Raw genomic sequence first — 18,256 nt, 5'->3', positions numbered from 1 at the left:
CTGATGTTGCTTTGGGTTGGCCTAACAACAGCTGATGTTGCTTTGGGTTGGCCTAACAACAGCTGATGTTGCTTTGGGTTGGCCTAACAACAGCTGATGTTGCTATGGGTTGGCCTAACAACAGCTGATGTTGCTATGGGTTGGCCTAACAACAGCTGATGTTGCTTTGGGTTGGCCTGACAACAGCTGATGTTGCTTTGGGTTGGCCTGACAACAGCTGATGTTGCTTTGGGTTGGCCTAACAACAGCTGATGTTGCTTTGGGTTGGCCTAACAACAGCTGATGTTGCTTTGGGTTGGCCTGACAACAGCTGATGTTGCTTTGGGTTGGCCTAACAACAGCTGATGTTGCTTTGGGTTGGCCTAACAACAGCTGATGTTGCTTTGGGTTGGCCTGACAACAGCTGATGTTGCTTTGGGTTGGCCTAACAACAGCTGATGTTGCTTTGGGTTGGCCTGACAACAGCTGATGTTGCTTTGGGTTGGCCTAACAAAAGCTGATGTTGCTTTGGGTTGGCCTTACAACAGCTGATGTTGCTTTGGGTTGGCCTAACAACAGCTGATGTTGCTTTGGGTTGGCCTAACAACAGCTGATGTTGCTTTGGGTTGGCCTAACAACAGCTGATGTTGCTTTGGGTTGGCCTGACAACAGCTGATGTTGCTTTGGGTTGGCCTAACAACAGCTGATGTTGCTTTGGGTTGGCCTTACAACAGCTGATGTTGCTTTGGGTTGGCCTAACAACAGCTGATGTTGCTTTGGGTTGGCCTAACAACAGCTGATGTTGCTTTGGGTTGGCCTAACAACAGCTGATGTTGCTATGGGTTGGCCTAACAACAGCTGATGTTGCTATGGGTTGGCCTAACAACAGCTGATGTTGCTTTGGGTTGGCCTGACAACAGCTGATGTTGCTTTGGGTTGGCCTGACAACAGCTGATGTTGCTTTGGGTTGGCCTAACAACAGCTGATGTTGCTTTGGGTTGGCCTAACAACAGCTGATGTTGCTTTGGGTTGGCCTGACAACAGCTGATGTTGCTTTGGGTTGGCCTGACAACAGCTGATGTTGCTTTGGGTTGGCCTAACAACAGCTGATGTTGCTTTGGGTTGGCCTGACAACAGCAGCTTTCGACATACAGAAGAGCTGAGAGAGAGGAGTGGAATTTGGATCTGCCAATTTGTTGTTTCCAATTACATTTGATGATGTGTCTGACAGCAAGACACATATTTGAAAAACTTGCTGTGTAATGACTGGGAATGTCTTGGTTTATCACACAACACAACAGACTCCGAAATCCTCGTCAGTAGCATTGACCTTATTGTACAGTGAGACGATCCAAGTTGAGTAGCCCTCCTGACCTCCTCAACACCCCAGAGAGCTGTGTGTCTCAGACCCATTAGCAGGAGGCGCTGAGAGTGTAGATGTTACTCCACATTAGCTGATTAGTCTCCTCTCTATGCCTGTCTGTCTCTATGAATACAGAGTTAGCACATAACCACCTCTGTCAGCTGCTATCCCGGACCGAAGTGGCCACCTGCTCTCACAGCCGTATGTGCTTCCACTGCTAGTAGATGGGCCAATAGGGTGTTAATGTAAAGCTGCCATGACCTCTGAACCATATGAAGAAGATGAGTCGTACATACATATTACGCCTAATCCCCTAACCTCATGTAGCTAGTGGTGTAGTTGACATCCTCGACGCTAGGGACAGGGCAGAAGCTGACCCCAGCGGCAGAAGGTTGCTGAGGCCTTGTGTCCTACGTAGATGAAGAACAATAAAGAACCACATTAAGTGACGCTAGGAAAAAGTAAGAGCCAAGTCAGTGTAACAGTCTATATCAACTATACCAGTAGATCAATAACAGTAGGTCTATACCAACTGTAACAGTAAGTCTATACCAGCAACAACAGTAGGTCTATACCAGCAACAACAGTAGGTCTATACCAAATATAACACTAGGTCTATACCAGCAACAACAGTAGGTCTATACCAAATATAACACTAGGTCTATACCAGCAACAACAGTAGGTCTATACCAAATATAACACTAGGTCTATACCAGCAACAACAGTAGGTCTATACCAAATATAACAGTAGGTCTATACATACTATAATAGTAGGTATATACCAAATATAACAGTAGGTCTATACCAGCAACAACAGTAGGTCTATACCAAATATACCAGTAGGTCAATACCAGCAACAACAGTAGGTCGATACCAAATATAACAGTAGGTCTATACATACTATAACAGCAGGTTAATACCAGCAACAACAGTAGGTCTATACCAAATATGACAGTAAGTCTATACATACTATAACAGCAGGTTAATACCAGCAACAACAGTAGGTCTATACCAAACATAACAGTAAGTCTATACATACTATAACAGCAGGTTAATACCAGCAACAACAGTAGGTCTATACCAAATATAACAGTAAGTCTATACATACTATAAAAGCAGGTCTATACCAGCTATACCAGTAGGTCTATACCAGGGGAACTATACAAGTAGGTATATACCAACTATAACCGTAGGTCTATACCAGAATGTCTATATCAGCTATAACATTAGGTATATATCAGCTATAACAGAAGGTCTATATCAGCTATAACAGAAGGTCTATACCAACTATAACAGTAGGTCTTCACTAACTATACCAGTAGGTCTATACTAACTATAACATTAGGTATATATCAGCTATAACTGTACTTCTATATCAGCTATAACAGACGGTATATACCAACTATAACAATAGGTCTTCACTAACTATACCAGTAGGTCTATATCAGCTATAACATTAGGTCTATATCAGCTATAACAGCAGATCCATATAAGCTAAAACAGTAGGTCTATACCAGCGATAACAGAAGGTCTATACCAGCTATAACAGTAGGTCTATACCAACTATAATAGTAGGTCTATACCAACTTTAACAGAAGGTCTATACCAGCTATAACAGTAGGTCTATACCAACAATAACAGTAGGTCTATACCAGCTATAACAGTAGGTCTATACAAACAATAACAGTAGGTCTATACCAGCTATAACAGTTGGTCTATACCAGCTATAACAGTAGTTCTATACCAGCTATAACAGTAGGTCTATACCAACAATAACAGTAGGTCTATACCAGCTATAACAGTAGGTCTATACCAACAATAACAGAAGGTCTATACCAGCTATAATAGTAGTTATATACCAGCTATAACAGTAGGTCTATACCAGCTATAACAGTAGGTCTATACCAGCTATAACAGTTGTTATATATCAGCTATAACAGAAGGTCTATACCAGCTATAACAGAAGGTCTATATCAGCTATAACAGAAGGTCTATATCAGCTATAACAGTAGGTCTATACCAGCTATACCAGTAGGTCTATACCAGCTATAACAGTAGGTCTATACCAGCTATAACAGTAGGTCTATATCAGCTATAACAGAAGGTCTATACCAGCTATAACAGTAGGTCTATATCAGCTATAACAGCAGGTCTATATCAGCTATAACAGTAGGTCTATACCAGCTATACCAGTAGGTCTATACCAACTATACCAGTAGGTCTATACCAACTATAACAGTAGGTCTATACTAGCTGTAACAGCAGGTCTATATCAGCTATAACAGTAGGTCTATGTCAGCTATAAAAGTAGGTCTTCACTAAATATAATAGGTCTACATCAGCAATAACAGTAGGTCTATATCAGCTATAACAGTAGGTCTACATCAGCAATAACAGTAGGTCTATATCAGCTATAACAGTAGGTCTATACCAGCTATAACAGTAGGTCTACATCAGCAATAACAGTAGGTCTACATCAGCAATAACAGTAGGTCTATACCAGCTATAACAGTAGGTCTATACCAGCTATAACAGTAGGTCTATACCAGCTATAACAGTAGGTCTATACCAGCTATAACAGAAGGTCTATACCAGCTATAACAGAAGGTCTATACCAGCTATAACAGTAGGTCTATACCAGCTATAACAGAAGGTCTATACCAGCTATAACAGAAGGTCTATACCAGCTATAACAGTAGGTCTATACCAGCTATAACAGAAGGTCTATACCAGCTATAACAGAAGGTCTATACCAGCTATAACAGTAGGTCTATACCAGCTATAACAGAAGGTCTATACCAGCTATAACAGAAGGTCTATACCAGCTATAACAGTAGGTCTATACCAACTATAACAGTAGGTCTATACCAGCTATAACAGAAGGTCTATACCAGCTATAACAGAAGGTCTATACCAGCTATAACAGAAGGTCTATACCAGCTATAACAGAAGGTCTATACCAGCTATAACAGAAGGTCTATACCAGCTATAACAGTAGGTCTATACCAACAATAACAGTAGGTCTATACCAGCTATAACAGTAGGTCTATACCAGCTATAACAGTAGTGTCACGTTCCTGACCTTATTTCCTTTGTTTAGTCTTTGTTTAGTTGGTCAGGACGTGAGCTGGGTGGGTGCATTCTATGTTTTGTGTTTCTATGTTGGGTTTGTTGTTTGGCCTAATATGGTTCTCAATCAAAGGCATGTGTTTGTCATTGTCTCTGATTGGGAACCATATTAAGGTAGCCTGTTTTCACTGTTGGTTTGTGGGTGATTGTTCCTGTTCGTGCGTTCATGTGTTTTATGTTCTCTAGTTCAGGACTGTGGCTTCGTTGGTTTACGTTTGTTTATTGTTTTGTTCGTATTGAAGAAGTATTCTAATAAATATGGATACATACTACGCTGCGCTTTGGTCCTCCTCTCCTTCTACCGACGAAAGCTGTTACAAGAAGGTCTATACCAGCTATAACAGTAGGTCTATACCAGCTATAACAGAAGGTCTATACCAGCTATAACAGTAGGTCTATATCAGCTATAAAAGTAGGTCTTCACTAAATATAATAGGTCTACATCAGCAATAACTTTAGGACTATATCAGCTATAACAGTAGGTCTATACCAGCTATAACAGAAGGTCTATACCAGCTATAACAGAAGGTCTATATCAGCTATAACAGAAGGTCTATATCAGCTATAACAGTAGGTCTATACCAGCTATACCAGTAGGTCTATATCAGCTATAACAGTAGGTCTATACCAGCTATAACAGTAGGTCTATATCAGCTATAACAGAAGGTCTATATCAGCTATAACAGTAGGTCTATACCAGCTATACCAGTAGGTCTATACCAACTATACCAGTAGGTCTATACCAACTATAACAGTAGGTCTATACTAGCTGTAACAGCAGGTCTATATCAGCTATAACAGTAGGTCTATGTCAGCTATAAAAGTAGGTCTTCACTAAATATAATAGGTCTACATCAGCAATAACAGTAGGTCTATATCAGCTATAACAGTAGGTCTACATCAGCTATAACAGTAGGTCTATATCAGCTATAACAGTAGGTCTATACCAGCTATAACAGTAGGTCTATACCAGCTATAACAGTAGGTCTATACCAGCTATAACAGTAGGTCTATATCAGCTATAACAGTAGGTCTATACCAGCTATAACAGTAGGTCTATACCAGCTATAACAGTAGGTCTTCACTAAATATAATAGGTCTACATCAGCAATAACAGTAGGTCTATATCAGCTATAACAGTAGGTCTACATCAGCAATAACAGTAGGTCTATATCAGCTATAACAGTAGGTCTATACCAGCTATAACAGTAGGTCTATACCAGCTATAACAGTAGGTCTATACCAGCTATAACAGTAGGTCTATACCAGCTATAACAGTAGGTCTATACCAGCTATAACAGTAGGTCTATATCAGCTATAACAGTAGGTCTATACCAGCTATAACAGTAGGTCTATACCAGCTATAACAGTAGGTCTATACCAGCTATAACAGTAGGTCTATACCAGCTATAACAGTAGGTCTATACCAGCTATAACAGTAGGTCTATACCAGCTATAACAGAAGGTCTATACCAGATATAACAGTAGGTCTATACCAGCTATAACAGTAGGTCTATACCAGCTATAACAGAAGGTCTATACCAGCTATAACAGTAGGTCTATACCAGCTATAACAGAAGGTCTATACCAGATATAACAGTAGGTCTATACCAGCTATAACAGTAGGTCTATACCAGCTATAACAGTAGTGTCACGTTCCAGACCTTATTTCCTTTGTTTAGTCTTTGTTTAGTTGGTCAGGACGTGAGCTGGGTGGGTGCATTCTATGTTTTGTGTTTCTATGTTGGGTTTGTTGTTTGGCCTAATATGGTTCTCAATCAAAGGCATGTGTTTGTCATTGTCTCTGATTGGGAACCATATTAAGGTAGCCTGTTTTCACTGTTGGTTTGTGGGTGATTGTTCCTGTTCGTGCGTTCATGTGTTTTATGTTCTCTAGTTCAGGACTGTTGCTTCGTTGGTTTACGTTTGTTTATTGTTTTGTTCGTATTGAAGAAGTATTCTAATAAATATGGATACATACTACGCTGCGCTTTGGTCCTCCTCTCCTTCTACCGACGAAAGCTGTTACAAGAAGGTCTATACCAGCTATAACAGTAGGTCTATATCAGCTATAAAAGTAGTTCTATACCAGCTATAACAGAAGGTCTATACCAACTATAACCGTAGGTCTATACCAGTAGGTCTATATCAGCTATAACAGTAGGTCTATACCAGCTATAACAGTAGGTCTATACCAGCTATAACAGAAGGTCTATACCAACTATAACCGTAGGTCTATACCAGCTATAACAGTAGGTCTATACCAGCTATAACAGTAGGCCTATACCAGCTATAACAGAAGGTCTATACCAGCTATAACAGTAGGTCTATACCAGCTATAACAGTAGGTCTATACCAGCTATAACAGTAGGCCTATACCAGCTATAACAGAAGGTCTATACCAGCTATAACAGAAAGTCTATACCAGCTATAACAGAATGTCTATACCAACTCTAGGTTTTATTGCATTGGAGGTCTTTGCAGTAAGGAAAGAGATAATTGGCCTCCCCTGGTAAGTGTAATAGTATACCAACGCTAAGGGACAGCTTTGGTGACTCTGGTTCAATCTCTGACACATGGATCGATAGCACGTGCTCCTAGTCAGTGGGAAACATGTTTCCACCACTTCCTTTCCCTTCTAGCTTCCATAACGATAACAAATCCAATTTGAAACCTCTAAATACCCTGAACTCTGAGAGACAGGGCTCTGAGGAGACGATAACACATCAACCATGTTGACCTTTTTAAAGAGAATGTTAAATAATGGTGATATTTCTGACATGTGGATGATTAAACTGGATGATCTGTAGAGGCTGTAATGAAAAAATACACAAGAGCTCGTTTAGCTCTGTTGGACATCTGCCATAATCGTTTTCCTTCCCTCCCTTCATACTTTCTCTTTTCTCTCCCTCCCGCTCTCGTCTGAAAGGCACTTCTACCTCTTCTTCTCCTCTCAACTGCCTCCACAAGCATGATATAATATTTGTATGAATCTCCTAATACATTTCCCTAGTGATGAACTATGTTTGTTCTGTGGGAGGAGAAAATATGAAATGAGACCAACCTTTTCCAAGAAGTTTAACCTTTTCAAATGCCAGACGGAGAAGAGAGGTCTTAGTCTAAGTGTGCCACATACTCAGAGGAGATTCTATCATGACCTATAGCAGCCTCAGCCAAAAGTGTCAGCGAGCGTTTGACAGTGACGAATTGTGGGTAGCCCCCCCGGCTATCCTTTAGCCTTGAGATATTCCTTGATAGCATATTTAAACTGGAGGACTTCTCCTCCCACATAGCTGGAATGACCTGTCTGTCTCTCAACAGAGTGTCTGTCCCAAATGGTACCCTATTCCCTTTATAGTGCACTACTTTTGACCAGAGTGCATTATGGGTCCTGGTCAAAAGTAGTGCACTATATAGTGTCATTTGGAACACAGCCCGTCTACACATGACTGACATTACCTGACTGTCTAGTCTACAGAACTAGAGCCCCAAGGGAGTCGGCCACGAAACCGTCAGCTGTCCATCAGCTGCACACATTGCATTTCTCTTCAGAGACAATGATGTGTTCAGACATTCTCATGCAAACCCTTCTGTCAGATGATAGTGTCGCTATATCTACGCAGAATATTCCATCCTCATTCCAGGTGTATTAGACGGAGGGATCAGGGGGAATAAAACTCAACTGTTCACCCAGGTGACAGGGCCATTTGTCTACTTCTACATCCCAAATGGCAGCCTATTGCCTAGTGCACTAGGGGCCCTGGTCAAAAGTAGTGCACTACGGGCCCTGGTCAAAAGTAGTGCACTAGTGGGCCTGGTCAAAAGTAGTGCACTAGGGGCCCTGGTCAAAAGTAGTGCACTAGGGGCCCTGGTCAAAAGTAGTGCACTAGGGGCCCTGGTCAAAAGTAGTGCACTATGGGCCCTGGTCAAAAGTAGTGCACTATGGGCCCTGGTCAAAAGTAGTGCACTATAAAGGGAATAGGGTGCCATTTGGGACGCAGACCTTTTCGTCTACATTGGATCATGTCTGACCTAGTCTATACTATGGATTTCCTTTTCTTCCCTTGTTGTCTCCACCAGAGCTGTCTCAACCAATCATCTGATGACAGGTAAGAGCAACGTTGAGCAGCTTTGTTGTCAGAGGTCCAATGGTTAGTTCCCTCACAGACTACGACCAATAAAAAGGAATGAATATGGTGGTTTTCTTTCAACAAGGATCTACACAGATATAGGATGAATCCCAAATGGCTCCCTGTTCCCTATATAGTGATTTTATATCATTATTTTTTCTTTGGCAAGATTAGCCAACTTAGGCATGACATGCCAGCAACAAATGCTGACACTACACATCCAAGTATAATGTCACCTCTTCCAAGTATTATGAAAGACAGACATTGTGATTTTGAATTCCATGAAGTGGGTGTGGAAGAGATTACTTTTTTTTTGTTTTCTATCAATAATGACAAGCCACCGGGGTCTGACAACTTGGATGGAAAATGACTGTGGATAATAGCGGACGATATTGTCACTCATATTTGCCAGATTTTCAATTTATGCCTACTAGAAAGTGTGTGTCCCCAGGCTCGGAGGGAAGCAAAAACCATTCCGCTTCCTATGGACAGTAAAGCACCCTTTACTGGCTGAAATACCCACCAATCAGACTGTTACCAACCCTTAGTAAACCTTTGGGAAAAATGGTATTTGACCAGATTGACAGTAAACAAATTGACAACAAACGTTCAGCATGCTTATATAGGGAAGGACATTCAACAAGCACAGCACTTGATTGATGATTGGCTAAGAGAAATTGATGATAAAACGATTGTGGGGGCTGTTTTGTTAGACTTCAGTGCGGCTTTTGACATCATCGATCATAGTCTGCTGCTGGAAAAACGTATGTGTTATGGATTTACACCGCATGCTACATTGTGGATAAAGAGTTACCTGTCTAACAGAACACAGAGGCGCCTTACTTTTTTCAATCTTTACTAATGACATGCCACTGGCTTTAAGTAAAGACAGAGTGTCTATGTATGCGAATGACCCAACACTATAAACGGCCGTTACTACAGTGACTGAAATGACTGCAAACAGCTGCAGTTACTTTCAGAATGTGTGGCAAGGAATGAATATTTCAAAATATTTCAAAAACTAAAAGCATTGTATTTGAGACAAATCATTCACTAAACCCTAAACCTGAACTAAATAAATGATGTGGATATTGAGCAAGTTGAGGTGAATAAACTGCTTGGTGTTACCCTGGATTGTAAACTGTCATGATCAAAACATGTTGATACAAAAGTAGCTAAGATGGGGAGAATGTCTGTCCATAATAAAGCGCTACTCTGCATTCTTAACAACACTATCAACAAGGCAGATCCTACAGGCTCTAGTTTTGTTGCTCCTGGACTACTGTTCAGTCGTGTGGTCAGGTGCCACAAAGAGGGACTTAGGAAAATTACAATTGGCTCAGAACAGGGCAGCACGACTGGCACTTCAACGTGCAAGGAGAACTAACATAATTTTTTTGGTTTATCTGGTTCCACTGCTTGCATCAATTACCTGATGTGGAATATAGTTCCATGTAGTCATGGCTCTATGTAGTACTGTGCACCTCAGCTTGTTTATTTGTAATTTTAAATTTCACCTTTATTTAGCCAGGTAGACAAGTTGAGAACAAGTTCTCATTTACAACTGCGACCTGGCTAAGAATAAAGCAAAGCAGTGCGACACATACAACAACACAGAGTTACACATGGAATAAAGAAAACATACAGTCAATAATACAGTTGAAGAAAATCTATATACAGTGTGTGCAAATGAGGTAAGATAAGGCTAGGTCAGGCAATAAATAGGCCATGGTGGCGAAGTAATTACAATATACCAATTAGACACTAGAGTGATTGATGTGCAGAAGATGAATGTGCAAGTAGAGATACAGGGGTGCAAAGGAGCAAGATAAATACATAAATACAGTATGGGGATGAGTTAGTACAGATGGGCTATGTACAGATGGGCTATGTACAGATGCAGTGATCTGTGAGCTGCTCAGACAGCTGGTGCTTAAAGCTAGTGAGGGAGGTAAGAGTCTCCAGCTTCTGTGATTTTTGCAATTAATTCCAGTCATTGGCAGCAGAGAACTGGAAGGAAAGGCGGCCAAAGGAGGAATTGGCTTTGGGGGTGACTAGAGAGATATACCTGCTGGAGCGTGTGCTATGGGTGGCTGCTGCTATGGTGATCAGTGAGCTGAGATAAGGCGGGGCCTTACCTATCAGAGACTTGTAGATGACCTGAAGCCAGTGGGTTTGGCGACGAGTGTGAAGCGAGGGCCAGCCAACGAGAGCGTACAGGTCGCAGTGGTGGGTAGTATATGGGGCTTTGGTGACAAAATGCATGGCACTGTGATAGACTGCATCCAATTTGTTGAGTAGAGTGTTGGGGGATATTTTGTAAATGACATCGCCAAAGTCGAGGACGGAGTGGAGGAGAGATTTACTTCATCACTGCTTGTTTCTGTAAGAAGTGTTGACAAGCTAAATGCACCGAGGTGTCTGACTAAACTACCAGCACTCAGCTCGGACACCCACGCATACCCCACAAGACATGCCACCCAAGGTCTCTTCACAGTTCAGTCCAGAACAGACTATGGGAGGCGCACAGTATTTCATAGAGCCATGACTATATGGAACTCTATTCCAAATCAGGAACTAATACAAACAGTAGAATCAGATTACACCTTATGGAACAGCGAGGACTGTGAAAAGACACACAAGCAAACACACAATTACACATAGACATGATAAGACACACACTTTACACACACGTACACATTGATTTTGTATTGTAGATAATGTGATAGTAGAGTAGCCAGAGGGAAAAGGCTCAATGTTGCTGGACCCCAGGAAGAGTAGCTTTTTCCTTGGCAGGAACTAATGGGGATCCATAATAAACCCCAGGAAGAGTAGCTTCTGCCTTGGCAGGAACTAATGGGGATCCATAATAAACCCCAGGAAGAGTAGCTTCTGCCTTGGCAGGAACTAATGGGGATCCATAATAAACCCCAGGAAGAGTAGCTGCTGCCTTGGCAGGAACTAATGGGGATCCATAATAAACCCCAGGAAGAGTAGCTGCTGCCTTGGCAGGAACTAATGGGGATCCATAATAAACCCCAGGAAGAGTAGCTGCTGCCTTGACAGGAACTAATGGGGATCCATAATAAACCCCAGGAAGAGTAGCTGCTGCCTTGACAGGAACTAATGGGGATCCATAATAAATACATGCGCCGAAATCAACAGTTGTAGACCTTACAGTGAAATTCTTATGAGCCCCTAAACAACAATGCAGTTTCAAAGAAATACGGAAAAGAAAAAGAGATAAAAGTAACAAGTAATTAAAGTAACAAAAATAACAATATACACAGGGGGGTGACGGTACAGAGTCAATGTGCTGGGGCACCGGTTAGATCAGGTAGTATGTACATGTCGGTAGAGTTATTAAAGTGACTATGCATAGATGACAACAGAGAATGGCAGTGGTGTGGAGAGAGGGGGGGCAATGCAAATAGTCTGGGTAGCCATTTGACTAGATGTTCAGGGGTCTTATGGCTTGGGGGTAGAAGGTACCGCTTGCCGTGCGGTAGCAGAGAGAACAGTCTATGAAAAGGGTGGCTGGAGTCTTTGACAATTTTTAGGGCCCTCCTCTGACACCGCCTGGTAAAGAGATAGGAAGCTTGGCCCCTGTGTTGAGGATCAGCGTGGCAAATGTGTTGTTACCTACCCTTACCACCTGGTGGTGGCCCGTCAGGAAGTCCAGGAGCTTTGAGGGAACTATGGTGTTGAACGCTGAGCTGTAGTCAATGAATAGCATTCTCACATAGGTGTTCCTTTTGTCCAGGTGGTAAAGGGCAGTGTGGAGTGCAATAGAGATTTCATCATCTGTGGATCTGTTGGGGTGGTATGCAAATTGGAGTGGGTCTAGGGTTTCTGGGATAATGGTGTTGATGTGAATCATGACGAGCCTTTCAAAAAACGTTATGGCTACAGACGTGAGTGCTACAGGTCGGTAGTCATTTAGGCAGGTTACCTTAATGTTCTTGAGCACAAGCACTGTGGTGGTCTGCTTTATACATGTTGGCATTACAGACTCGGACAGGGAGAGGTTGAAAATGTCAGTGAAGACACTTGCTAGTTTGTCAGCGCATGCTCGCAGTACACGTCCTGGTAATCCGTCTGGCCCTGCAGCCTTGTGAATGTTGACATGTCTAAAGGTGTTACTCACATCGGCTGTGGAGAGTGTGATCACACAGTCTTCCGGTACAGCTGGTGCTCTCATGCATGTTTCAGTGTTATTTATCTCGAAGCGAGCATAGAAGTAGTTTAGCTCGTCTGGTAGGCTCGTGTCACTGGGCAGCTCTTGGCTGTGCTTCCCTTTGTAGTCAGTAATGGTTTGCAAGCCCTGCCACATCTGACGAGCGTCAGAGCCGGTGTAGTACGACTCGATCTTAGTTCTGTATTGACGCTTTGCCTGTTTGATGGTTCGTCAGAGGGCATAGTGGGATTTCTTATAAGCTTCCGGGTTAGAGTCCCGCTCCTTGATAGCGGCAGCTCTACCCTTTAGCTCAGTGCGAATGTTGCCTGTAATCCACGGCTTCTGGTTGGGGACGATGTCATCAATGCACTTATTGATGGTCTGTGCTGCATAACAAAGGAAACATAATATCATGTGTCCAATCAAATTTATAATCACAAAGATCAAATCATCACAATCATTGTCATTATTGACATAATTAGGTAATTCAGCAATTCAGTTCAATAAGAAGTCAACAGGAATCATCACTGAGTCATTAAGGCTCGTAACTGTTCATCATAATCGTGAGAAGATAATTCAATCAGTTATTCAATCTGTAATCCCAATTAGTTTGATATGAAAATTGATCAGTTCAGCAAACAATGACGTTTCATATTTCACCCTTTCAAGTTTGTCTTCATATGTACATGTCATTTCATTACATATTAACCATATATCGACGGCATAATGTGCCTGTGATGATCCGTAGGGCCGTGATCATTGTCCAATTACATTACACAATAGGGTTGAAGCGCGCGCTCCGAGGCGTGCTCAACGATAATAACTACAAACAATAACTGATGACCCGCTCTCCCGATTGCAAAAGATTTTTACCTTTAATCTGAACTGATTCGGTGGACTTAACTTGGATTCGTGGACGCACAGAACGTCTGGATTAGACGAAGTTGAGGAAGAGAAAACAGCGAGCTCGGGCGATGCCGTTTTCCTCCTTTTAATGATTTGAGATCTGTCAGACATTTCCACCTGACCTAATTAAAGCGCCCCTGCCCCAGCTGAGCAAGTGGCCATGAAACTAAGGATTCTTCCACCAACTCCATGGGACTTTTCTACAGAGAGCTCGGGCGATGGCGATTTCCTCCTTTTAATGTTCCTCCAAAATGAAGAGCTCCAGGAGGGATACACATTAAGGAGATTTGTTGGTCCATCAACTGATTCTGGTCTACAGTTTAGGATGAAATACTCTACCTCAGGCGAGCAATAGCTTCGAGACTTCCTTAGATGTAGTGCACCAGCTGTTATTTACAAAAATACATAGTCCGCCGCACATTGCTACATACTCTGGAATAATCTAGACAGTCTTCTAAACACTGCTACATACCCTGGAATAATCTAGACAGTCTTCTAAACACTGCTACATACCCTGGAATAATCTAGACAGTCTTCTAAACACTGCTACATACCCTGGAATAATCTAGACAGTCTTCTAAACACTGCTACATACCCTGGAATAATCTAGACAGTCTTCTAAACACTGCTACATACCCTGGAATAATCTAGACAGTCTTCTAAACACTGCTACATACCCTGGAATAATCTAGACAGTCTTCTAAACACTGCTACATACCCTGGAATAATCTAGACAGTCTTCTAAACACTGCTACATACCCTGGAATAATCTAGACAGTCTTCTAAACACTGCTACATACCCTGGAATAATCTAGACAGTCTTCTAAACACTGCTACATACCCTGGAATAATCTAGACAGTCTTCTAAACACTGCTACATACCCTGGAATAATCTAGACAGTCTTCTAAACACTGCTACATACCCTGGAATAATCTAGACAGTCTTCTAAACACTGCTACATACCCTGGAATAATCTAGACAGTCTTCTAAACACTGCTACATACCCTGGAATAATCTAGACAGTCTTCTAAACACTGCTACATACCCTGGAATAATCTAGACAGTCTTCTAAACACTGCTACATACCCTGGAATAATCTAGACAGTCTTCTAAACACTGCTACATACCCTGGAATAATCTAGACAGTCTTCTAAACACTGCTACATACCCTGGAATAATCTAGACAGTCTTCTAAACACTGCTACATACCCTGGAATAATCTACACAGTCTTCTAAACACTGCTAACTACCCTGGAATAATCTAGACAGTCTTCTAAACAACATTGAACAGCCCTGATTTATCCAGTGTGAGGTATTCTTCTGCCACTTCCTTTCTCATAACATAAGTGTGTCCGTCCCTTTTCCGGCAAAATCACTGTGATTCAGTCAACCAGCCATCCAGCCTCCGCAATTTCCCCTTAGAAGTGAGAGGCGATCAGAGGCCATTGTGTTTGGGGATGAGTTTGAAGAGCTGTTGTGTTCATGCATGTGTGTGTTTGCATACGACTGTGTGTGTGTGTGTGCACGCGGGTGTATGTGTTTGTGTATGTGTGGATGACTTTGAAGGCCCGCTGCCGCTGCAGGTGTTGTCTATCTGTCTCTGACAGCCTCACAGACGTCCTAATGTAATTATAACAATAGCTGTCTGTCGACTGTCCTAATGTAATTATAACAATAGCTGTCTGTCGACTGTCCTAATGTAATTATAACAATAACTGTCTGTCGACTGTCCTAATGCAATTATAACAATAACTGTCTGTCGACTGTCCTAATGCAATTATAACAATAGCTGTCTGTCGACTGTCCTAATGTAATTATAACAACAGCTGTCTGTCGACTGTCCTAATGTAATTATAACACTAGCTGTCAGCGACTGTCCTAATGTAATTATAACAATAGCTGTCTGTCGATTGTCCTAATGTAATTATAACCATAGCTGTCTGTCGACTGTCCTAATGTAATTATAACACTAGCTGTCAGCGACTGTCCTAATGTAATTATAACAATAGCTGTCTGTCGACTGTCCTAATGTAATTATAACCATAGCTGTCTGTCGACTGTCCTAATGTAATTATAACACTAGCTGTCAGCGACTGTCCTAATGTAATTATAACAATAGCTGTCTGTCGACTGTCCTAATGTAATTATAACACTAGCTGTCAGCGACTGTCCTAATGTAATTATAACAATAGCTGTCTGTCGACTGTCCTAATGTAATTATAACAATAGCTGTCTGTCGACTGTCCTAATGTAATTATAACAATAACTGTCTGTCGACTGTCCTAATGCAATTATAACAATAACTGTCTGTCGACTGTCCTAATGCAATTATAACAATAGCTGTCTGTCGACTGTCCTAATGTAATTATAACAACAGCTGTCTGTCGACTGTCCTAATGTAATTATAACACTAGCTGTCAGCGACTGTCCTAATGTAATTATAACAATAGCTGTCTGTCGACTGTCCTAATGTAATTATAACAATAGCTGTCTGTCGACTGTCATAATGTAATTATAACAATAGCTGTCTGTCGACTGTCCTAATGTAATTATAACAATAGCTGTCAGTCGACTGTCCTAATGTAATTATAACAATAGCTGTCTGTCGACTGTCCTAATGTAATTATAACAATAGCTGTCTGTCGACTGTCATAATGTAATTATAACAATAGCTGTCTGTCGACTGTCCTAATGTAATTATAACGATAGCTGTCTGTCGACTGTCTTAATGTAATTATAACAATAGCTGTCAGTCGACTGTCCTAATGTAATTATAGCAATAGCTGTCAGTCGACTGTCCTAACGCAATTATAACAATAGCTGTCTGTCGACTGTCCTAGTATAATTATAACAATAGTTGTCAGTCGACTGTCCTAATGTAATTATAACAATAGCTGTCAGTCAACTGTCCTAACGTAATTATAACAATAGCTGTCAGTCGACTGTCCTAATGTAATTATAACAATAGCTGTCTTGTGACTGTCCTAATGTAATTATAACAATAGCTGTCTGTCGACTGTCCTAGTATAATTATAACAATAGTTGTCTGTCGACTGTCCTAATGTAATTATAACAATAGCTGTCAGTCGACTGTCCTAATGTAATTATAACAATAACTGTCAGTCGACTGTCCTAACGTAATTATAACAATAGCTGGCAGTCGACTGTCCTAATGTAATTATAACAATAGCTGTCTGTCGACTGTCCTAATGTAATTATAACAATAGCTGTCAGTCGACTGTCATAATGTAATTATAACCATAGCTGTCAGTCGACTGTCCTAACGTAATTATAACAATAGCTGTCAGTCGACTGCCCTAACGTAATTATAACCATAGCTGTCTGTCGACTGTCCTAATATAATTATAACAATAGCTGTCTGTCGACTGTCCTAATGTAATTATAACCATAGCTGTCTGTCGACTGTCCTAATGTAATTATAACAATAGCTGTCTGTCGACTGTCCTAATGTAATTATAACAATAGCTGTCTGTCGACTGTCCTAATGTAATTATAACCATAGCTGTCTGTCGACTGTCCTAATGTAATTATAACCATAGCTGTCTGTCGACTGTCCTAATGTAATTATAACCATAGCTGTCTGTCGACTGTCCTAATGTAATTATAACCATAGCTGTCAGTCGACAGTCCTAATGTAATTATAACCATAGCTGTCTGTCGACTGTCCTAATGTAATTATAACAATAACTGTCTGTCGACTGTCCTAATGTAATTATAACCATAGCTGTCTGTCGACTGTCCTAGTATAATTATAACCATAGCTGTCAGTCGACTGTCCTAATGTAATTATAACCATAGCTGTCTGTCGACTGTCCTAGTATAATTATAACCATAGCTGTCAGTCGACTGCCCTAATGTAATTATAACCATAGCTGTCAGTCGACTGCCCTAATGTAATTATAACCATAGCTGTCTGTCGACTGTCCTAATGTAATTATAACAATAGCTGTCAGTCGACTGTCCTAATGTAATTATAACAATAGCTGTCAGTCGACTGTCCTAATGTAATTATAACAATAGCTGTCTGTCGACTGTCCTAATGTAATTATAACCATAGCTGTCTGTCGACCGTCCTAATGTAATTATAACCATAGCTGTCTGTCGACTGTCCTAATGTAATTATAACCATAGCTGTCTGTCGACTGTCCTAATGTAATTATAACCATAGCTGTCAGTCGACAGTCCTAATGTAATTATAACCATAGCTGTCTGTCGACTGTCCTAATGTAATTATAACAATAACTGTCTGTCGACTGTCCTAATGTACTTATAACCATAGCTGTCTGTCGACTGTCCTAGTATAATTATAACCATAGCTGTCAGTCGACTGTCCTAATGTAATTATAACCATAGCTGTCTGTCGACTGTCCTAGTATAATTATAACCATAGCTGTCAGTCGACTGCCCTAATGTAATTATAACCATAGCTGTCAGTCGACTGCCCTAATGTAATTATAACCATAGCTGTCTGTCGACTGTCCTAATGTAATTATAACAATAGCTGTCAGTCGACTGTCCTAATGTAATTATAACAATAGCTGTCAGTCGAC

Source organism: Salvelinus alpinus, chromosome 7, assembly GCF_045679555.1.
Source record: "Salvelinus alpinus chromosome 7, SLU_Salpinus.1, whole genome shotgun sequence".
Lineage (NCBI taxonomy): Eukaryota > Metazoa > Chordata > Actinopteri > Salmoniformes > Salmonidae > Salvelinus > Salvelinus alpinus.
This window is presented reverse-complemented; position numbering follows the sequence as displayed.